Here is a 24,142-nt window from a genome sequence, read left to right as displayed (position 1 = left end):
GTAAAAAATCAGCCATTTCTATATCACATTTATCCAGTCCCAAATCTTTCTCTACTGATTAGCAATTTTCCTTGGAGTGTTTTTCTATAAAAATGTGTTAATGAATATCTCTAATTTCTTCTATCACACTTATACTTGGAAAATCTTCTGTCCTTTTTGGGGATGGGGAAAGGGATCTTGGCAAGTGGGGAGAGGACAGGGTAAGGAAAGGGCAGCAAAAAAGCCTAGAGATGATATATATATATATATATATATATATATATATATGTATATATGCAATCACTATGTATGACAAGCATATACACTAATAAAAAGTAAAAGAAAATATTCCTTGTCCCAAATTTTTGGATAAACTATCAATTATATAAATTCTTATACTTACATTTTCATGGTTGGGATTTTACATCTTCATGCATGTAAAATCTACTTATATTTGTCGGGTCTATATGGATTATTCCTCTAATGCTAGTAAACAAAACCAAGAAGACTGAATGTTTTACCTGCACTTTAATTGGTCTATGGTGTCTTTTTATAATAGTTTAAATTATTATTTTAAAACGTCTTTTGTGAGGGAGAGGGGGAGAAAGATGAGATAGGGTATTGAGGGAAGAGGAAGACATAAAAAGAATTAAGATATGTAATGTACATTTATCAATTCCCCACAATGAATATAATCATTAAATGCTAAAACATGTACCAATAAAAATAAATTGAAAAAATAAAATGAAATCTAATGTAATTAATATGATTGTTGTACTCAGGGGTTGTGCAGAAAACAGAATCAGGAGATGGAGTTTATAATATTGTTTTATTATGCTCACCAGGACTTAACACAAGAAAATGCAGGAAACCTATCCGCAACACCAAAAAACATAGAATATTTAGTCAAGGGCCTAAATCCCACAGCAATGTCCCACATGAGTCCAGATAAAAACCCAGAGCTCATGACAATGCCCCATGAGTCCAACGGGAGGTCCAGAGCCCACAAAAAGGACTCACACCAGTCTCTTTTATGGGTCCGTGCCGGGAGGGTCCAAAGATCAGCAGTGTAAGCCAGGACGTCTATGCCAGTGGGGTGAAGCAGCTGTGTTGGTGGGATGAAGGTTCTATGCTGGAGTCAAGAAGTCACACTCACAAGACCTGAAAGGCACCACAGTCATCCTCAGTGACATGGAGGCCCCGAGCTCCTCCTCCAACAAGCACAGTCAAGTACTTGCCAGGAAGCCAGTGTGATCAGTTCATCCTGGAAACCAAGTGGCACACATCTTCCCCTCTGGGGTCAGGAAGCAATGCTTGATGTGAGGACCAGAGCTTCTCCAGGAGAACCAATGGCTCAAACAGCAACTCGTAGGAGAACCCACAATGCCTCAATGCCTCAACACAATAAAGCATCAATGCATTTCTTCTCTTTCTTCACCTATTTATGCTGGCAACTTTCCTCAGGTGGAGCATCTACACTCAGTGCCATGCTGATGTAATCCAGCTGGCATTAAGTTGATCACCAGTTCTTAATCCGTAACAATGATTGAGATTGCATTAAAACTCAAACTTCGTCTTGGGAGGCTTCCTGTCTTTGCAATATTTAATTCACAAATACAGATACATGACATATCATCATTTACTCAAGCTTTTACAAATATCCTTTAATTTATGTACCTCTCTGCATGTGTCTACATATTTGATTCAAGAGCCAAGTTTCCTTCTCTTAAGAACCAATGTCTACAATAGGGAGATACTGGGGCAAGTTCATGGATTAAAGTACTTTGATGTTCATGCAATCAGGTTTTCTTGAGAAATTCCTAAAAAATGTTTCTGCATTCTATATAAAACCCCTGTATAATTTTTAAAAAGATCATCTTTTGTAGAACTGACACTTAGAATCCAAACTATAGTCAGAGTTGATGGTGTTGGAGGCAGATTTGCAATTTCATTCATAAGAAAAAAGATAAGAGGGAGAGGTAGCAGAGCTCGAAGGGAGAAGTGAGGAGCAGCAGCTGTTTAGGATGGTATTCACTAGATTCCAGGCCCAGCTATGAGGGGTCAATCCACCACATCCCAGAAAGTGGCAATAATAGACAACCCTGCCTCGAAACCCCTGACTTTGTCCTGGTGGTCATCCAGCAGGTGTGCAGTGTTGATGCCTTCTGTGTGGACAGAGTGGATGGCAGGGATCCGGGAGAAATCCATTTTTTACCCTGCCAATGTAATACATTGTGTTGACTTGAGATGTCTAGAAGCTTAACTAAGTGACTGAGCAGTTCTACACGCTGGTGTGTAGAGAACAGGCCCTTACTGATCTAGGATTTCGTTTACTGTGTGAATTTGAGAAGTTTAGAAGTTAAGTTACTCAGAAGGTGGCCAGGGCCCTCACTTTGTAAACATGCTGATTCTGTGGAAGAGGAGGGCAGAGAGTTGGATGTGAGTGCTACCCTTGCCCTGGGGGTGGGTAGCCTACTTACAATATAAGGGAGGAAAAGAGGTTTGATATCCTCCCTTTTGCTCTGGTTGCTTTGGCTGTCTTCATCTGCTATGAAGGTTGCCCCTCTGCCATATGCCACCCTGCCTTGGAGCTAGCTGATTATTGACAGAAACCTCCACAAACTGTGAGCTTCCTTCCTTCCTTAATTGTGGGCATCAGGTAATTTGTCTCAGCAATGAGAGACAAGTAACCAACATAGATCACATCTAAAATGTTTTTGAGGAGAGCCTAAATATTTTCCTCTACTGTCAGAAACGAGGCTTAAAATGCCCAGGAGAAAGGACTTTTATGACTAGGGGTCAGTGGCTGTTACATTCTTTCTGATCCTCATAAATAGAAGGTCATTCAAAGGAACAGTCAATGAGGGGTTACAGCATCAGCTGGAGAGAGCAGGAATACTAGGTCACAAACACCTGCCACTCTAGATTAGCATTTTCCCTCACTGACTAGGTCTGTGAAAGAAGAGTCAGGGCAGGGATAATAATGAAGGAATCAATCTCTCTTTATTTGCCTACTGGGTGAGCCTTGGGCGCCCTACAGCATCGGAACTTCCTCGTGTTCATTTTAAATGTTCTGGTCTCCAAAATTTGGATACACACACATTACACTTCTCCACCAGTAGGATGACCTTGCAGTGAAGTCATTTGAATTGACAGTTCCTGTAAGTGCTGAGGGGCACTTGGAACCTCATCCAGGAAAGGAGTGAGAGGGAGAGAGGATTGGGAAGGAGACAGGAGAGCAGGAATGAATCACGATATAGAAACTGGTCAAAGCCATCAGTGGGTCATCTCCAGACCATGCTGAAGAAACAGGATTCACTGTGTGTCACTACGAATGTCCTCTGCTGAGGGTCACGCCAAAGCCTGTGCCCCGGCGAAGGCCAGCTGAAGCTACTTCACGTTCAAGGCGAAACCCCCCGTTTAATGGTTAGGGAGCACATACATCACACACCATTAAAACTGCCAGTTTCCATTTCTTCCACACCATTAGTAGAAAATATATATCATTAAAGGAAGTGAGTTACAATATAAAAATATGGTAATTCAGACAGTCAAGTCACAACTGACAGCACACTCAGAGGGCTGCGTTCCTGAGCTGTCTCCAGAGACCTTATATTTAGTGAAAAGACGTTTCCCAGAAAAGTTTTCATAAATATTCTCTGTGGAGAAAAATGTATATTTATCACTCCATATAGAAAGAAATCTGATGCAAGTGTATTAGTAGCTGGCTTCTCAGAAATTTCATAGATATTTTTAATCCATAACTAGAAGAATTTTTCTTATCAATGTCATAGGAGTCAGCCCATAAAAGATTATTAGCAGCTAGTCTTTCTTTCTTTCATTCTCTTTCTCCTTTTTCCTCTTTCTCTTTTTCCTTCCTTCCTTCCTTCCTTCCTTCCTTCCTTCCCTCCTTCCTTCCTTCCTTGTCCTCCCTGTAGCCATACACCAAACTGTGCACTGATGCTGATGTTGGGAAGGCTATTAATCCAGTTTTTTCTTTCTTTCTTTTTGAGACAGGGTCTCACTCTGCAGTTCAGGCTGGACTTGAACTCACTTTGCAGCCCAGGTTGGCCTCAAACTCGCCATGATCCCCCTGCTTCAGCCTCCTGAGTGCTGGGATTATAGGTGCATGCCATCACATCCAGCCTGTACACCTGTTTTCTATTTCCAGTCCCTGGTGATATTTTGATATCCATGGCCTTGAGGACCAAGGTGAAACCTTGTGAGTGGACCTGTCATTGCAAATGAGTCAACCCAAAGACCATACCTCCCAGCCTCATGAGGCTTTCACACTTCAGGCAAACCAACCACTCCAGAGTAAGGTACCAGACAACTCCTGACAACCCCTGTACCCCAGTATCCACTGACATTGTTCAAACTAGCCAGTCTGAAATGTGCTTAGCCTTCTTACCCTGCCTCTTTTCCTCCCATGAAAACAGGCGGTTACCTACACCTTCTCTTGGCTCTACCTGCCTCCTAACTAATCCTGGTCCTTTCCTTTGTGCCCTACCAATGATGTGATAGCCTTGTTTCTCTTGGGAACTGTGAATAATAAGCTGCCTCTTCAATGACAAACCTCTCCCTCTCTGTTGGCCTCCTTAGAACTGAATAATAGTTATAAAGCCCTCACTTCAGAACCCAGAGGAGAAGACAAGTTTCATGAACCTGTTCTTAAAGTTGTGGGTTTAAGGGTTATGTTTAAAACTGTCTATAAATAATTCTACTGGGCATTGATTTATCATGTTTGGTCTCAGCTACACTGAGACTTTTAAAAATAGTTCAATGTTGTCCTGCCTACTGTGTGCAGCTAAATATATACTAATGACACCCTGGAGGCGCATTGCCAGGGGAGAGAAGTATGGGGAAATTGAAACTGGAAAGGCTAACGTTAGGCCCTACAGTTTAGTAAGGAGAAAAGACTACAAAAAAAGCCAGATTGGGGGGAGAAAGAGAAGGATTCATTTCAGGTGGAATGAGATGGAGAAAATGTAATTTGACAGAATTCCTTCTAGGGAGAGCACTGGGTCCTGATGAATGCCTCAATAAATGAGCTGATAAATGATAAATGGGCAACAGGCACATCCCCAGAAAAGCAGAGGTAAAAACTGCTGAAGTGTGTGTGTGGGCTTCGCAGTGTCTTGGGGTGAGCTGATGTGGAAAATGGGCAACTGTTACTTAATATGTGTGCCCCAGAGGTAAGGTTAGAGGCAAAGGGAGCTCAAAGGAAGGATGCTAGTGATTCTCTAGGACCCAGAGGCATTTGCCTGGAGTAAGAGTGGGGAAAGGAAGACCTTTTAAAAATGGTTTTAAGCAGAAAAGAAGACAAACTGAGAAGGGTTTACAGAGAGCAATTAGATAAACATATTTTCATTTGAGGATTTTAATTGTAGTAAAAATTCATTTACTATAAAATTTATATTGTTTTTTCTTTTTGGTTCTGATTTTTTACTTTTTATTTTTATTTCTGAGACAAGTTTTTTTTTTTTTTTTAATCGGTACCAGGGATCAAACTCACAACCACGCATTTGCAAGGCAGGAGCTTATGCCACTGAGCTAAATCCCCAGTCCGTGACAAGTATTCACTATGCAGTTCACACTGCCCTTGAACTCACTTTGTAGCCCAGGCTGGCCTCAAACTTTCAGTGACCTCCCACGTCAGCCTCCTGAGTGCTGGAATTGCAGGCATGCGCCGCCATGCCTGGCTGTCTTTTTGGTTCTGTAGTGGTAGGGACATCCGCATTGTGGTGCAACAGATCTCCAGACTTTTAATTTTGCAAACAGAAACCCTATACCTTTTGAAGAATATATTCTTATTTCTCCAACCTCTATCCATGCTAGTGCTCTTCTACCTTTTGTTTCTATGAGTTTGATTAGGTAACTACCTCGTATAACTAGCATCATACAGTATTATTTTCATGACCATAATATCTCACCTTGTATCCATGTTATATTATGTATCAGAATTTTCTTCCTTTTTGAAGTTGAATAATACCATTTTGTATGTAGACATCACTTTATGGACAGCTAAGTCAGACAGAAATTAATTTGCAGTCAGAGAGATTGTGGCTGGAGGAAAATCCAAGGAGAGCCAGGCCTCCAGATGCAGATGCAATAGTCAGGCCTGCAAGCCTCCTAGAGATAAATAGCAAGTTGAGATTATTCTATAATTAGCATTACCTGGTCTAGTGGACTCAGATAGGTATCAGATGCGTAGATGGGTGACCAGACATCTGGATCCATCCCTTTCCCAGGATGACTTTGTGTTTTTTCTATGTATGTTTGTCATGCGACTCGATTTCCTTTTGGATCAATATTAGCTGAATGACTATGCTTGTAATCCTATAAGTTGATTGTGATTTGACCTATCTTGTGATTTTGCTGTATAACTTACCTCTGACAAAGAGCCTCAGTACCCTCCCACTCAGAAATCCAGCAGCCTGGGCCAGGATGGTAACAAGAGTAGAGAAGAGAATCCAGGTTGAGAAGACAGCCAGCTGCAGGTGGAATCTGTGGGACTCTGGAGTACTGCTCAGGGACGGGAGTGTGTATGTGTGTGAATGTGAGTGTTATGTGTGTGTGTGTGTGTGTGACTTTAATTATCATGTTTACAGTACATAATGTTGCATACACTGTACAGGATTGGTACACGTACATAACTCATTTCAATTCCTTTTTTTCTCTCCCTCCAACCCTTTTTGTTTCCAGCATCAGATTCATTTATTTATAAGACCTTATAAAGTTAATTATCATATATACATATTGAAAACCAGACTAATAGGCCAAAGAACATATAAAACCTGTAAGACAATTGTACTAAGTCAAAGTACACTTTTAGATACATTGTCTGCAATGGATTACAATATATTTTTCTTTCTTTTTTTCCTATTATCTGTGTTTTATTTTGTACTTTGTATACTGAATTTTTATACAACAGAATCCATGCAATATTTAAGGTTTGTTGAGTTACTTCACTGAACAGTATGGTCTCAAGGTACATCCATTTTCCTACAAATGACTCGTTTATTTTGTTTTTATGGAACAGTAGTCCTTTATTGTGTATAAATATCACACTTTTAAAATTCATTCATCTGTTGATGGACATATAGGCTGTTTTCGAGATTTGACTAGTATGAATTACAGTTCTATAAACATGAGTATGTGCGCATTATTGTGGTATGATGTCTTTAAGTCTTTTGGGAAGATACCTAGAAGGGGAATAGCTGATTAAAATGGAATTTCTACCTTTAGTGTTTTGAGGAATCTCCACACTGATTTCTATAGTAGTTGTATCAGTTTACAGCTCCACCAGTGGAGAAGGGTTCTTGTATTGGTTGACTTCTTGATGATGGCTATTCTTTCTGGAATGAGATGGAATGTCAGCATTATTTAATTTGCATTTCTTGAATAGCCAACGATGTTGAACATCTTTTCATGTATTTATTACCATTTGTATTTTTCAGCTGAGAAGTATCTATTAACTTTTAATTGGGTCTTTAAACTTGAGGGAGTCTAATTTTTTTGAGTTCTTTATATATTCTTGTTCTTTGAGGAGTAGGTGATAAAACATTTTTCCCCATTCTTTTACTCTGTTAGTGAAGGTTGTTTCTTCATGCTGTTTGGGGTTTCCTTTGATATACAGAAATTTTTAATTTGATGTGACCCTGTTTGTTGCTTCTAAGTATTATTTCTTGTGCAATTGATGTTTTATTCAGACAGCCTTTGCCTACACATGAGTATTCAAGAGTTTTACTTATTCTGTATTCCAGCAGATTGTTTCTATCCTGATGTTTGGATCTTTGATGCATTTTAATTTTAATTTAGTGCATGGTGAGAGATATGGGTCTAGGTTCAGTCTTTAGCATGTGGATAGCCAGTTTTCCCACCAGCATTTGTTAAATAGACCATCTTTCCTCCAGTGAAGGGATATGGCCCCTTTGACAAAAATAACACAGTTGAATGTGCCTGGAGTTTTTCCTGTGTTTTCTATTCAATTCCATTGATCCATGAGTCTTTTTGGCCAATATTGTATTGGCTTTATCATTATAGCTTTTTCAGGGTTGTGATGCTCCCTGCCTTGCCTTTGTTGCCTAGAATTGCTTTTGCTATATAATTTATTGTATTACAGAAGTTCCAGTGCTATTTCAGATGTGAAGAGAAATTCAGGAACTTGGTGCAGCTGTTAATGTAGCAAATCTTATAGGTAAAATATATGCAGACTTTGAAAGTACGTACAAAGGGACCTCTCTAAAATTGACCCCATTAATTTCATTTTTTCCAAACTGACCTGGGCTACTCAATTTGGCTTTTAATATTCCTGATGTTAGTGAACATTCTCTTTTTATGACACATGCGTGACAGAAGGTATCAATGTGTAGCATCAGGGACTTTACAGCCATTGTCAGTTTTATTTTCACCATTCAATATGTTGTTATATAATTCTACTTTGCTTCTACAGGACCATTAGTAGTTTCCTCCCTTCAGACTAAACTGGGAGGCAGATGCAAGAAACCCCCAGTTCACCAAGTCAGCAGAGATTGCCCTACAAGCTGGCCAGAAGATAAACTTTTTAAAGGGGACTTGAAGCTGGTAAGAGTGAAGGCCCTCTCCTGGGACTAGGAGTTTATCATCAGCATCGCAGCTGCCGCCGCCAAGTTTCTTCATACTGGTACCATCTGTCTGTGTGTGTGTGTGTGTGTGTGTGTGTGTGTGTGTGTGCGCGCGTGCGCGCGTGCATGTGTGTATCAGTGTATGAATGTGTTGTAGAAGAGATGTTGCCCAAAAGTTCAAAGAAATTTTGGCCAGATGGATAGTGACTTGAAATTAAGTTGTCTGATGTTTTCATAACTGTTTTACATAATTTTTCAATTTGATTTTGAGATTTCTATAAAATAAATATCTAGTTAAAGTGCTGGAATATAAGTTTAATATATATAGCACATTAAGTACAAAAATATTTGAAGCAAATTACTGTTTTTGTTGCATGTGTTACTGGAGATTGAACCCAGGGTGTTATCATTGGTCTACATCTTCAATTCTTTAGTTTCTTAGTTTGAGACAGAGTTTTACTAAATTACCCAGACTGGCCTTAAGCTTGCAACCCTCATGTGTCAGCCTCCTAAGAGATCTGGGGTTGCAGACATGCTACATACCTGGTAACAAATTACTTTTTAAACATTTGATTTTTTTTTACAATTTAAAATATACTTAGGACCAAAGATTTAGAAGGATTTAGAAGTCAGTCATAATCATGCAAGTAAAATCTAATGCAGTGTTATGGCTTATATTGAAAATTTCCTCTGAAGTTTCATGTATTCAGAGGTGGGACTTTTGGAAGATGACTGGATAATGGAACACTAACCCGATTGGTGATTAATCCATTGATGAGTTTGTAGCCAAATGTGCTGTTAGGAGGAGAACCCTAATTGAGGGAAGTGGGTTACTGGGCTGTGACCTGAAGAGTATGTTCTTGTTTCTGTCTCCTCCCTTCTTTTCTGCTTCTCGACTACTATGAGTTGAGCAGTCTTCCTCTGCTAGAACCCTCTACTATGCCATTGCAGCCCATAATTGGCTGGACTCCCTGAAATCGTGAGTCAAGACCAATGTCGCCTGCTTACATTGTGGGTTTCGGGTATTTTATCCCTGAGACAGTAGAGTAGTTAATACATCAAGGAAAGCAGAATGAAGGTGTAAGGAAAAATACTTGTGGAACAACAACATTTTATGTTCAAGTAAAGGAAAAAACAAACAGAAAATGAGAATAAAAGGTGAAGAATGGAACAAAGAGGGGAGCAATATCAGAGAAGACAAGAGAAGAATAAACCTGGCAAAGAATTTTGGGGTTGGAAGCCAAACCTGGCCTCGGGAATGTGATGGAAAAGGAGAGAGTTACCCTCCCCCACCTTCAGCTGTTTAGTTAGCCTTGTAAACACTAACTTCCCCAAGTTAATGGTGGCTATTGTGGTTTAGGGATGAAGAGTCCCCCAAGAGTCATGTACTGAGGGCTCGATTTCCAGTGCAGCAGTGTTCAAAGATGGGGCTTTTGGAGGTGACTGGATCGTGGAATTGCTAACCTCATCATGGATTAGTTCATGGAAGAGCTCATAACAGAGCACGCTGTTAATATGTGAGGTCTGGTTGGAGGAAGTAGGTGGTTGAGGCTTAACCTGGAAGGGTGTATTCTTGTCTCTGTTTCCTTCCTCTCTCTCTGGATCTTCTCTTCTGCGCCTCCTGGCTGATGAAGTGAGCCATGCCCTCCTCCACCATGCCCTCCTACCATGATGTTTCTACCATGGACTGAAACCTCTGAAATCATGAGCCAAAAGAACCCTTTTCTCCTTTAAATTGTGCATCTTAAGTTTTTTTTTTTTTTTTTTTTTTTTGCCAGCAATGTAAAGTTGACTATACAGATTATTGGTTCTCAACTGAATGCAGGTACAATTTTTGGCTGTTGGAGCAGGGGTGCTCTTGGCATCTAGTAAGTAAAGTCAGGGATGTTCCTAAGTATCCTAAATGAAAAGGATGACCTCACAATGCAGATTGTCCAGCTTGATGTGACAAGGCTTTGGATGTGACTGTAGACTTTGTCTGCTGGGCACACATCTTTTTAAAACCTTGGGATTTATCTTTACAGTGAGAGCTGTCTGCTGCCACATGGCATTCTGGATTCTTACAGTTTGTGGAACAATAACAGGGTACTCTTTGAAAGGGGGTATTGGAAAGATTTTGGACAGTTATCCCACCTCTTTATCAACCAACTTGCTCTTTACATAAGATAGTAATTTTAGCAATGGCTTTCAGTAAATTGCGTAACATACTTAAGGAAAATATATTTAAAGAATTAATTATGCATCTGAACTCAGCAAGATTATCCTCTGCTTAGTACTCCCCTCCATGCTGCTGATGAGGCCACTCATTGTAGAGTCTAAGATGGAGAATAAATCTTTGAATTCTCTGAGTGCTCTTTGAAGTGCTGGTCCTGCTGACATCCAGGTGTGTTGGCTCCAGAGCACTTGAGTCTCTTCAGTTTAGCTGATCACGCTGGGGGTTTCATTTTTCCTTTTTCTAATTGAGAGCACTCAGGAATAACTCCATTTTCTAGAAACCAAACAGCATTAATTTGTGCTCCTTGGTGGCTAAGCTTCCTGATTTCCTACTGATTCCTATGAGTCCTGTTCCATTAGTGGCTTGAAGCTAGAGCAGACACAGTATGTTGGGTATTCACACATGTCTATCTCACTTTCATTTATTTTTATTAACATGTATTTTTAATTGAAACAGTAAATGTACATATCTATGGGGTACAGTGGCATTTCAATACGTGCATGCAATCAGATAACACTCACCTCAGACATGCATCATTTCTTCATGCTAGGAGCATTCAAAATCCTACTGTTTTAAAATAGTCAATTGTTATCAGTCTAGTTCTCCTCCTGTGCTGTGGTACATTAGAAATGATTCTGTCTACACACATGGATCCTGTACTCATCCATCTCCTTCTCTCCAGCCTCCTTCCCCCACAGCCTTCTCAAGCTCTGCTAATCACTCCTCAATTCTGTTTCACTGAGGTCAACTTTAACTTCCACATGTCCATGAGAATAGCTGTATCCGTCTTTCTGTCCCAACTCATTTAATTTAACATAATGTCCCCCAGTTCTGTCCATGTGGTTACAAATGACTAGATTCTAGTCTGTTTATGGTTGGACAATACTCTGTTGCATCGTGGTGCATCATGGTTTGCCCTCTCAACTTAGAGAGTTTCTGCTTGGAGTGTCCATGTGGGAGCGCCAGAGCTTGGCCATCTGGATTCGTACCTGCTCACCCAATGCTAAGCTGGAGAAAAAAGGTGGGCAAGAGATTTAATATCTCTCTTGATGCCAATTCCTCATATATAAAACAACAGCACTTCCTGTAAAAGGTTGTCGCGACCTTGCCCCATATTTCTCAGGACAAGCTGGGTCTGTCACCAGAGGCCCTGGGAATGGCAGCAAGAGCCTCAAGCAGGTCGGAACCGTGTCTCAGGGATGTGAGAACCTGGCTCCACCCACAAATATGACCCTGGGGACCTTCTGGGCCCATCTGCAGCTCTAACTGTCTCTGATCAGCCCTCGGTTCAGTTCACAGGGAGCCTGATCCAGAGTGAGGATGACTCCCGAACTCTTGGGATGTCCACCAAGTAGGGGGAGGTGAGTGACCAGAGAGGAAGAGAACTCCTATGTTCTCCAGGGGCGGGCACTCAGAGCGGTGGAGGGGCAGGACTTGCAGGGGTGGAGTGCAGTGTGGAAGCTGCAAGAAGCCACCGCAGTTCTGTTGGTGTGTGTGGAGGCTTTATAAGAAGCATGGCACGTGAGCCAAGATTCAGGGCACAAGGGATGTGCTGGTTGGGTCGTTGCTTTTTCATTTGTTTTGGGACTGCAGATGGAAGCCAGGGCTTTGCATAGGTAAGTGCTCTACCACTCACCTTCCCTGGCCCTTTTTATTTTTCTGAGACAGATTTTGCTAAGATGCCCAGGTTAGATTTGAACTCCATCCTCCTGTCTCAGCCTCCTGAGTAGCTACCACAGAGGTGTGTGCCATACACACAGAGGCTGATGTAACATTTCAATGAGTAAATAAATGCTCAGAGTAGTGCTGGGCACATGGTAAGCCCTCAAAATACTGACGGTAACATTGATTACTAGACACTTTCAGATTCCTAGGTCTGTTGAAATGAAGCACTCTAAACTGGATATTTAAAATAGAAGGAGTTAATTTTTGCATGATTCTGAGACCAGTAGTCCAACACTAAGGGTGATTAGGTCATGCATCCCCTAGGGATGGACAATGTCTTGCCTCCTCCTGGCTTCTGGTGGTTGCCAGCTGCTCTGGGCATTCCTTGGCTAGTAGCTGCAATACTCTAGATTATATTCTGTACTTGCACGGCCTCCTCTCTTTGTATGTGTGTGTCTGCATGTCTCCTTCTCCTGTAGTAAGCACAGCACTACTGGATTTAGGACTTTGGGTCAGTAGCACCTCATCTAAACTCCTCATATCTGTGAGGACACTCTGTCTGCAGAAGGTCACATTGTGAGGTTCTGGACAGACAAGAATTTTGGGGAGCAGCTCTTCAATCCAGTAGAGTACCATAAAAGTTAATCAACAAATTCAGATTGGCCTATCGAGTACTTCTCTTGGCAAAGGAAAGCAATCAAAATGTTTGATTATTTCAGGGAAATTTAGAAAGCTGGTTCTTTAAACCATCTTGCCTGGTTTTGTTTGTTTTGAGACAAGGTGTTGCTTTGCAGTGTGAGCTGGCCTCAGACTCATGCAATCTTCCTGCCTCAACCTCCCAAGTGCTGTGATTACAAGCATGTGTCATGACTGACTAAATCATCTTGCCTGTGATAGCCTGGACACCATCCTGTAGAGATGATTTACAAAAAGTGAAAAATAAAAATAGTGTTTGATTTGAAGTTCCTCTGGCATGAAAACTGGCATGGAGAATTGGGGTGGGAAGAGGTGGCTGAATCCGATTCAGCTCACCACCTGTCCACTCATGATGTGACAGCCTCCATAAAATCAACTCAGGCAGCAGCATCTTCTGTAATGGAAAGAGCCACTTTTCTGCCTTCTGGTAAACAGAGCTGAGCCTATGTGCTCAGAACACTGCCCTGGTGCAGCATCAGGAAGCACAGTGGTACCTTTCAACCCTGCCCATGTGTAGAAAAAGTCAGATATATGTATCTTGCAGGTGGATGTCTCAGTCTTTAGGTTTCCCATATGGGAGAGAACCATCAGGCACAGAGCACTTATCTATGCATCTGCTGGCATATGCTGTTTGGGGTTTATAAATTGTCCACTTAGTCCAAACCTCCTGCTGGTGTCTTTTCATTCTTGTCATGTACAAGTCCCAGCTGACATTTTCCAAGTCAATATTTGAACATAGTCAAATGCATAAAATACCCACTTAATTCCACAGAACACACCTGAGGACATTTCACTTCTTTGTATCTGTTAACGAGTACCCTTATGGGCACATTGTTTAGCACGATAGTTTGCACAAATTACTTGGGATGTGGGGAAAATCATTGAAATTCAGTATGTCTGGGGTGGACCCAAGAGTCTGCCTTGCTAACCAACTCCTGCGTGTTGCTGCTGCTTACACATGGCAGGGGCAATGGAGCGTTTGACTAGCACAGCTCTGTGCCAACTGCTCTGCCCATGTGCTTTTTCACCAGATCTACAGCAGGAGAAATGGCACTTGTGGACTACAGCTGATGGAGTCTGAGAATGAGAAACACATTTGTGTCTGATTGATATATCTGCATATAGAGGAAAGAGCACCAAACTTAGCCTTTCCAAAGCAGGGTTGGTATTTAGGTCCTGCCTTTGCTACTGGGTGGATCAATGATCTTGAATACATTTGTTTTCCTCTCTGATGCCTCATTTTCTGAGCCTGTATAGTTGGAATATCTTGCTTTTAACTACCTATCATTCAAGGTTGGTGAAAATGAACTGAGATGGCATATAAAAAAAAACCCATGGAAAAGCAGTATTAAAATAAGTTATTCTTTCCCTTCAGGCTACCCGAGAATGAAAGGGTGGTATTGTCCACATAGGAGCATGCTGTGACTTTAGGAGCTCCATTCACGATGACTCTTCATGTCTCTTTGAGAAATGTATCCTTTCATGTGCTCTAGGACAAAAATATGCTCGGACATAATGCTTTTATCAATAAGTTCAGCAATTCAATACACTTAGCATCTAGTCAGCTCTTTATAAAATATTGTCCACGGGCTATGGATGTATCAAGATAACTAAGTCAGGGCTCTGGACCTGGACGAGATTGAATTCAGATGAGAGACACATCGTGGGCCCAGATGGCTCAAAGCACAGTGGAGAGCAGTCTTGTATAGAGCAGTCATGTATAGTGTCTTTACTGCCTGCTGTCCCTTTGTTTCCTGCTAGCCTGCTCCTACTTCTCTTCCTTCCCCCAACTTCGGTCCCTTTTCTCTGTTTTGGGCAGTTATATGTATAGAGTGGTTGGAGCCAGGGATCTGGAGTTATGCTGCCTGGTTTGAAGTTCAGCTGTTTGTGACCTTGTGCAGTCTATTCAATCTCTCTGTGCCAGTTTCCTCACCTGCAAATTAGATACTCTAGAAAAGATCTCTGCTTCTGCTTTGAAGATTTGCTAGCTCCAAACTGGAAGAAATGTATTCATTCATCCAACAAGCATTTGTGATATGCCTTCCTTTTTCACTGTTCTGGACAACCTAAGGCCAATACAATTTACACATTTCTTATTATTGTTTGACTAGGAGCTTTCTTATAACTGTGGATCAAAGTGAATGTGACTTTTAAATAAGAGTTTCAGCATGTCAAAATGGATAGACTATGCAATGGAATTTTGGCTTTACTACTCACTGGCTTTATGATTTTGTGCATATTTCAGAGCTCAGTTTTCTCATCCATCAAACAAATACAGTAATGCTTGTATTATAAATTTGGAGAGCCATAGTAAAATACTATAGAGTTGGTGATTTAACAGAAAGCTGTTTTCCAACAGTCCTGGAGGCTAACGTCTTAGATCAAGGTCCAGCAGTGTTGGGTTCTGGTAACAGCTCTCTGCTTGGCACAGATGACCACCTTTGCTTGTATATATAGAGAGGGAGTGAGATGGTGGAGGATAGGAAAGAATATCTTATTTTTCTCTTTTTTGGAAGGACACAAGTTCTATCAAATCAGAATCTTACTATATAGTCTCTTCTAAGGCAGTTGGTTCTTATATTCTCTTTTTAAAATTTTTTATTTAAGAGAAAAAAAGACATAGAAAAGAAAAACAAAACGTGAAAGAGACAAACAAACAACAACAAACCCAAAACTATCGTATAGGTTTTTGAAACAGGATGATAGGAATTTAACAATGGTTGTAATATTGCTTGTTGTTAGTGTCAAAAGGATTGCTTGGATTATCAGATATAGAAATGTAAAATTGGTCTAATCATATGAGTATTAACTGTTCTTTTCCAAGAACTAATACAATTAGCAGTATAATCATCTTAACTATCACACACACACACCCCCACCCACACCCACCCACACACAATTATGCCTTTTTCCTTTTCCCTTCTTTCTTTCCTCTTAGTTCTTATATTCTCTTGATGTTGGAGTATCTCTGCTTTTAACTATCTGTCATTCAAGGTTGGTGAGAATTAACTGAGATGGCATATTGCAAAAGACTTCATGGAAAAAGCATTGCCGAAAATAAATTATTCTTTCTATGCAGGTTGTCTAGAGACTGAAACAGTGGTCATGCTGGGGATTAAGGATTCGGCATATGAATATTGGGATGACACAGCTCAGTCCACAACAAGATGATGAGCACAACCATTTCCCACAGCTTCTTCACGGTGGAGGAGGTGCGTCCTGTAGAACTTACCTGTGCTGGCCGCAGCCTGTCCAGCAAGGAGCAAGGCCTGAACTGAGGAACATTTCCCAATGATGGTGCCCGTTCTTTTAGGAAGCACCATTCTGCTTTCCTGACTGCTGTAGCCAGTGGGCGTCTCTGATTAATTTGAAATTCGGGAGGCAAATCTCTAGCACCTCCTCCTCCTTCTCTCCCATGGTTCCAAGATCCTGGAGTAAATTAGCAGATGCAAATATATACAGTAAGAAAGGAGTAGGTTGTCTTCTTTCATCTCCAACAGTGAGCCCTGGCCCTTGAGAAGGCGTGTGGAGGAAAGGGCACTTGTCCTCACGTCAAAGATTTAGAGAGGCCGCTCAAGTGCTTTTCAGTCAGCTCTGCTGATGTGGTTTTTTTGCTGCTAGAAGTAGGAAAAGCCAGACTGGAGAAAACCAGTTTCCTTAGGAGTGATTAACAGCATAGTTTCGCATGTGATAAAGTTCTGTTTTACTAGAAGCATCACACTATTTCTCTTTCACTCCAGCTTTATTAAGGTATTAATGACACATAGGAACTGTACATGATGTTTTAATAGGTGTATGCATTGTGGATCACCAATCCCCACCAAATTAATTAGTATTTCTTCACATAGTTGATAGTCATTTTTTTTCAAAAACGAAACAAAATCAACCCATTTTTCCTTCTAGTTGAGTTCATTGTATTTCTAATTGTTATATGCAAGTTTCTTTGCTAGAAACCAAACTGGGGAATGTGAGGCATGAAAGACAAGCTTCCTGCTATTGAAAAGCCTCCAGTATAGCTAGAAGGATAAGATTAATTCGAGTGGGAATTAATAGCACCTCAGGACCAGAGGAGCTGTCTGTCTGTGCCTACTTCATTCAGTCATGGTGAGATTTAAATCAATGTGTGAAGGAGGAGGTGGCAGGGGCCTAAGGAGTATTGAATACATGAGTAAATGCAGGCACAATAGCCATGGAAGATGGGGCAGAGGTGAGGCAGCCAATGGGATTAATACACTGCAGATATGCCAATGGGATGGGACATGCTCTGCCTGTGGGAAAAATTGGGGAGCACCAACTCCCAGATACCCACAGCTGGCACTGGAGCTGCAGCTGCCAGCCATGCTCAGCCCTTGGAGCACTTAAATACCCACCTATTCACAGTGCTCACCTGTACTGGTTCTTTTTTTTTGTTTTCCTATTTTTTGCTTTCCATTTGATGGAGCAGATAGAAATCTTGTTCTGAGATACCCTTGTCCCTATTTGATTCAAGTTCATCTGGAAAAAGATGAACACATTTGATTTTTAAAAATGAAAGTCAAAACAAGTATGGAGTATGGGATGGGCTTTTATCATTTTTTTCTCCTCTGCCTGGCCCAACAATATAATTTCCCAAGAAAAACAAATAAATAAATGCACACAGCATTCAGTCATAGCAAGAGGTATTTCTGTTCCGTTTCTGTCACCTCCAAATAAACTTAATTTATAAGGGCTGGGAGGGTTACAGTGATATTCTGTAAGACAAATAAAATATAGTCTAAACACAGATACAGAATGAAAGTTTTGTGCTATAAATATACCCAAGAAGTTAAGAGGCACATAAAAAGTTGGGGCAGAAATGGGTTAGAAATGATTACTTTGGAAGTGAATTGCAATTTTCCATTTTTAAGTGAACATATGTCGCTACAGTGTTCTCTTCCAGGACTGACTAGTGGGTGGCCTTTAGCCAGTTTTTACCCTGATTGATTTGGCTCACTATGTTGGGTTTGCAATGCCCATGACAATGCTGTTCTTGGGTACTTTCATTTCCACTTACTCCTCTTTCTGCAGCCTGGGAAGTTCAGAGCAATGTCAACAGTGATTACAATTCAACCATTTATTTCCTCTGGCAATTAAAATTGTGCTAACTAAGATATGATTGCCTTATCAAGTGAGGCATGTCCAAGTATCAGTTTTCTGAAATTCCTGTTACAAAGGCAAAAGCAAAGACTGAGTGAGTGATTAATCTTTTCTGGCCTTGCTATTAAGTTAGCAGATGATATTTGGACAAAGCAGAAATTGAGGAACAGGTTTCAGCAAAACAGTATTGAGCAGGGGCTTTGTCTTGGGCATTTCCTACCTCCTTTTTTGCCATGATCTTTTCCAAGTTTTCTTCAAGCCCCATCTCTCACCGTCTTTATTTCTTGATCTAGTTACTACATTCCTGCCCAGGGGTGACATAGTGAACTACTAATTCTGAGAAAAGTTGGTGTATTAAAAAATGCGTGCAAAGGATATGGCTTGAATGTTGTATTAATAGTGGAAGTTTGGGCCCAGTAAATCTTGGATTGGGAAAAGTATTGGAAGATATGAACATTCCCTTGATACCTAAAAAGGTCCATCTATGTATGTAAGTTTCTATCCATCTGTCAATCTATCCATTAACCCATCCATTCAGCCTCCATCCATCCATCCATCCTTAATTTCCATGGTGAATTATCATTATCATTATCATTATTATTATTATTTTGGTAACAGGGATCAAACGTATGATCCCTCCTTGCCAGGTAAGCACTTGTGCCACTGAGCTAAATCCCTGGCCTTTCATAGCTTATTATTTAGAACAACTAGATGGCTAGGCTCAGACATTTGTGAGCCTGGCATCTCTTTAGATGAGGGCTAGGTATGTACTCCTGACATGGATCCTACATACACCTATAGATTCTGACCTATGCCTGCTCTGTGTAAGAAAGGTTCTAGTTAAGAGTAGAGTTTGGAAGAAGCAATCTGAAAGGAGTAATATCTTTTGTCTGTGGTATCCTCTCTCCCTTTCCGGCTTTTCTTTTCCCCATATGTTATTTGGGAACACTAAAATACCTTTATTCCCCTTATATATGAAGTAATTGGGACAGACAAACTCTTAGTATGTCAGATGTCATAAATGAAAGCTGAACCCAATGCAAACTGGGAGAAATTTGCTATTGCATTGAATCTGTGATAGGGACACTGGATTCCACATAATTCTTTAAAATCATTTGAATTTAATAGCATTAACATTTTTGACAACATTCAATATTTAATTCAGGTTTGTTGCCTAGTTATCACAGATTGATTTCCAAGAGACAGGGTTAATTTATCTGTCAGAAAGGAAGAGCAGAGCCACTTGTCTCTTGGGGTTTTCCTCTTTAAAAATATTATTAGATTCTTTATCATGGGGTGTGGTTGACAGGAGATTGGACTGGTCGTCTGGCTTCTTTTCTGTCCCTTTGATCTTCCCCTGGTGGGATAACTTCTTCCTTTCAATCAAGCATTACTCCATGTCTGGCATGTTCCAAGTGCTAGGCTGTCATCAATTTATTTACTTATCACAAAAATTCAAAGATATGGGTACTGTTATTATGTAGGGTCTGCAGACAATCAAAACAGAGAAAGGATAAGTGATGCACAGCAATAGCAGCAGAGTACGAAATGTGAGCCAGGCCTTTTCTGGCTTCAGGCTGTATACTATGGACTCTATCTTCTGTATTCCACTACCTGACCCCTTGTATTCCCGCTCGGAGTCGACTTATGTTACCCGTGAAGCTCTTAGCCCACCCATTCTGTTCTCTATTGTGGTTGTATCAACACTGGGCCTCTTTCCCAGTATGACACAGGAACCTCCGGGGAATAAAAATTGCATCCTACACTTGCATTTGCATTCCTTATCACGTGTTGCTGGCAATAGGGGGTAAACAATAAATGTTTGATAACTTTATTACAAAATAATTTTAGAGTAGTTCTCTGGAAATATGCCACACAAAAAAGAGCTTGCTGATGTAGTTCCTGGGCTCTTCTCCCCCTATCATCATCCGCCTAAGTGATCGGGAAAGAAGCCAGCCTTGGACCTTTCTCACCAGGCTCCACTGGAGAATTTGCTGGAATCCGAAAGGAGCCTTTGATGGGACTGTGAACTTCTTGGCTATACTATCCCCATCTTTATTAATTTTAAGTTTACCACAATACCACAGGAGCATGATGGAGTCGGAAACCCACTGAATAGCAAGACACTCTGGAAGGTATCTCCAGGCAAATGGCTGTTTAACTTGCTGGGCAGGTTTTTGCTTCCTTCTGGAAGATCTTCAGGGCAAATGATGATGCACCCTCTGCCCCTCATCATGCATCTTTGATTTCGCCTTAACTTTTACTCCTTTTCCTTAGGACAGAATGTGAGCCCTCATCTAAAATTCAATATAATGTATAAGAGTTAGATTAAAAATAACAGCGGAGCTCTTACTTTAAAAGGAACAACAAGAATAGATGTTCCCAGGCACCTAGGATGTGCTAATTTAACACTTCTTCATTGATCTTGGCTCCAAGCTTTCCACATCAAAATCAAAAAGTGAAATAAAATTACATAATTTTCTGTGGCAGATAAAAGAGTTCCTACAAAATTTTGATAAATGATAAATGTTCCTTGGGACTAAATTTAAGATGGAATTTATTCACAAGTTCTTTTAAAGGGAACATTCCCTCATTAGTGAGCACTATCTTTAAACATGAAGGACAATATTTTAAAGGGAACTTCTTACATCAGGCCCATCTCTGAGGAGTCTTTCCAGAGACCTGTCCATGACTTTGGCAGTCTTATGTCATAATACCATATTTGTGGCTAGAAACATGTGAGGTTATTCATTTTTTTATTTTAAAGAGATTAAGACAAAAGAGGACATAATGAAGTAGATCAGATCAGAACAATGCAAGCAACACAGCATTTTACGACAAGACAACCCATAATTAACAGTAAATACCATAACGTCTCTTTCTTTGAAATAGTTGAGTGTAACTTAATATACGATAGTATCAAAAGTAAAAAACAGTAGAAAACCATTCAAGGGAATGAACACATTACAGGGCAGTCAGAAGCAAATAACAGAGAATGAACAATGGCTACTATATTAACTCATTTTCCGTAGAAAATTTGTTATACTATTACACATAATAAAATCCAATGAGATATAATTTGATAGAACCAATGGAAACAGAAGAACAAAAGCATCGTAGGACTTCAGAGATAGATGATGTTAAATCCGCACTGGCTATTATAATGTCTTGTTTTCTAAAAATAGCTGTTCATACTATCACAGATAATAAAATCAAACAAATCAGGATAAAATCATTCCAACTAATGAAAGCAAACACTACAAGGCTTCAAAGCAATGTAATGGGGAATCATGACTATCATAAACTCTTATGTATGTTTACCATTTCTTATACCAGGGAGACTATACGGTATTTATACAGTAAGTTTGATTTATTTCACTTAGAGTATGGTCTCAAGTTGTGTTCATTTCTATATCTCAAATGTGATCATTCTTTATAGCTGAGTAGTACTCCATTGTATAAAAATACCACAACTTTATTATCCATTCCTTAGTTGATGGACACTTAGGTTATTTCCAATATCTGGTTATTACAAATTGTGCTGCTATATACATGGGTGCACATATAACACTGTGGTATGATGTTTTCAATTCTTCTAGGAATATGCCTAGAAGTGGAATAGCAATAAGGAATGAAAAAGGTGAATTCAACACAGACTCTGTGGAAATACAGATCATCAACACTTATTTCAAAAACCTCTACTCTTATAGGTTCAATAACACAGAAGAAATGGACAGATTCCTAGAAACATATAAAGTACCAAAGGGTCAAGATGATGTAAAGTTGATGAATAACCCAATTTCTATTAATGAAATTGAAAATGTAATTAAGCCTAAGGGCCCAGGCATAGAAGGATTCACTGTGGAATTTCACAAGAAATATAAAGAAGACTTAATGCCAACACTCCTCAAACTCTTCAATAAAATTGAAAGGAAAGCAATCCTTCCTAAGTCATTCCTGGAAGCACATATTACTCTAGTACCAACACCTGAGAAAAACCCAACTAAAATAGAGAACTACAGGCCAATCCCTAATGAGCACAGATGCAAAAATCCTCAATAAAATACTGACAAACAGGATGCAGCAAATCATCGAGAAGATTATACACCACAACCAAGTGGGATTCATCCCAGGCATGCAGTCACTGAACCATCGTTAATCACTGAAAGTAATCCACCATATCAATGGAGCCAAAAGTAAGAATCACATGCTCATTTGTAGAGATGCAGATAAGGTCCAACACTCATTCATGATGATAACCTTACAGAAATTTGGAATAGATAGTCTTTACCTAAATATGATAAAGGCCATCTATGACAAACCAACAGCCAGCATCATATTAAATGGCCAAAAACTGAAGGCCTTTAACTTAAAATCAGGCACAAGACAAGGATGTCCCTTATTACTGCTCCTAGTCAACATAGTACTGGAAATACTAACCAGAGCAATTAGACAAGAGAGAGAAATAAAAGGGGTAAAGATAGGGAAAGAGAAAGGTAAATTATCATTATTTGTGGATGACATAATACTCTACATAGAAGACTCCCAAAACTCCTTTGAAAGACTTCTAGATATAATAAATAAATTCAGCAATGTAGCTGGATACAAAATCAGTACTCAAAAATCAATAGCATTTCTATACCCTAACAATAAAACCACTGAGAGAGAAATAAGAGAAGCCACACCCTTCACACTAGCATCCAAAAAAATGAAATACTTAGGAATTAATCTCAAGAAAGAAGTAAAAGAACTATACAAGGAAAATTATACTGAAAAAAGAAATTGAAGAGGATCTCAGAAAATGGAAAGACATTCCTTGTTCATGGATAGGAAGAATAAATATTGTAAAAATGGCCATTTTCCCAAAACTGTTATACAGATTCAATGCAATTTCAAAGAAAATACTATCAACATGTCATAGATCTAGAGAAATCACTCCTAAAATTCTTCTAGAACCAGAAGAGACCTAGAATAGCAAAGGCAATTCTAAGCAGCAAAGGCAAGGCAGGAGGCATCACAATCCCTACTTGAAGTTATACTACAAAGCTACTGTAATAAAATCAACATGGTACTGGAATAAAAACAGATCTAAAGATGATACAACCACAACTATCAACAAATTCAACCACCTTAGCTTTGATAAAGGGACTAAACATGTTCTCTGGAAGAACTAGTCTCTTTAATAAATGGTGCTGAAACTGGCTCTCTACATCCTGAAAACTAAAATTAGATGCATGTCTATCACTGTATAGTAAACTAAAATCTAAATGGATCAAAGATCTGAATATTAAAATAGAAACACTAAATCTGTTGAAAGACAAATTAGGTAAAAATTTTGAAGACATAGGGGTAGGTAGAGAATTCATGAACAGGACTCAAAGTGTATGGGAAATACTTCCCAGAATCAAAAACTGGGATCACATCTTATTGAAAAGTTTCTGCATGTCAAAATAAATCTCCAGCATAGTGAAAAGAAAGCCCACAAACTGGGAAAAAATCTTAGTGAACTCTCCCTCAGACAAAGGACTTCTGTTTAAAACATATAAAGATTTTAAAAAATCAGACCCCTGAAATTCAAAGACCCAATCTAAAAATTGACATCTAAGATGAATACACAGTTCTCAGATGAAGAAATACAAATGACAAATAAGTACATGAAAAAATGTTCATCATCATTACTCATTAGAGAAATGCAAATTAAAACAACGCTGAGATTCCACCTCACTCGTGAAAGAATGGCCAGGATCAAGAATACTACCAGCAACAGATGCTGGAGAGGCTGTCGGGTAAAAGGAACTTTCCTGCGATGTTGGTGGGAGTGTAGAGTGGTGCAGCCACTGTGGAGATCAGTCTGTAGACTCCTCAA

This window comes from Cavia porcellus, unplaced genomic scaffold, assembly GCF_034190915.1.
Source record: "Cavia porcellus strain 051 isolate PalLab524CR breed Dunkin Hartley unplaced genomic scaffold, mCavPor4.1 scaffold_12, whole genome shotgun sequence".
Lineage (NCBI taxonomy): Eukaryota > Metazoa > Chordata > Mammalia > Rodentia > Caviidae > Cavia > Cavia porcellus.
Note: the sequence above shows the minus strand (reverse complement) of the source record.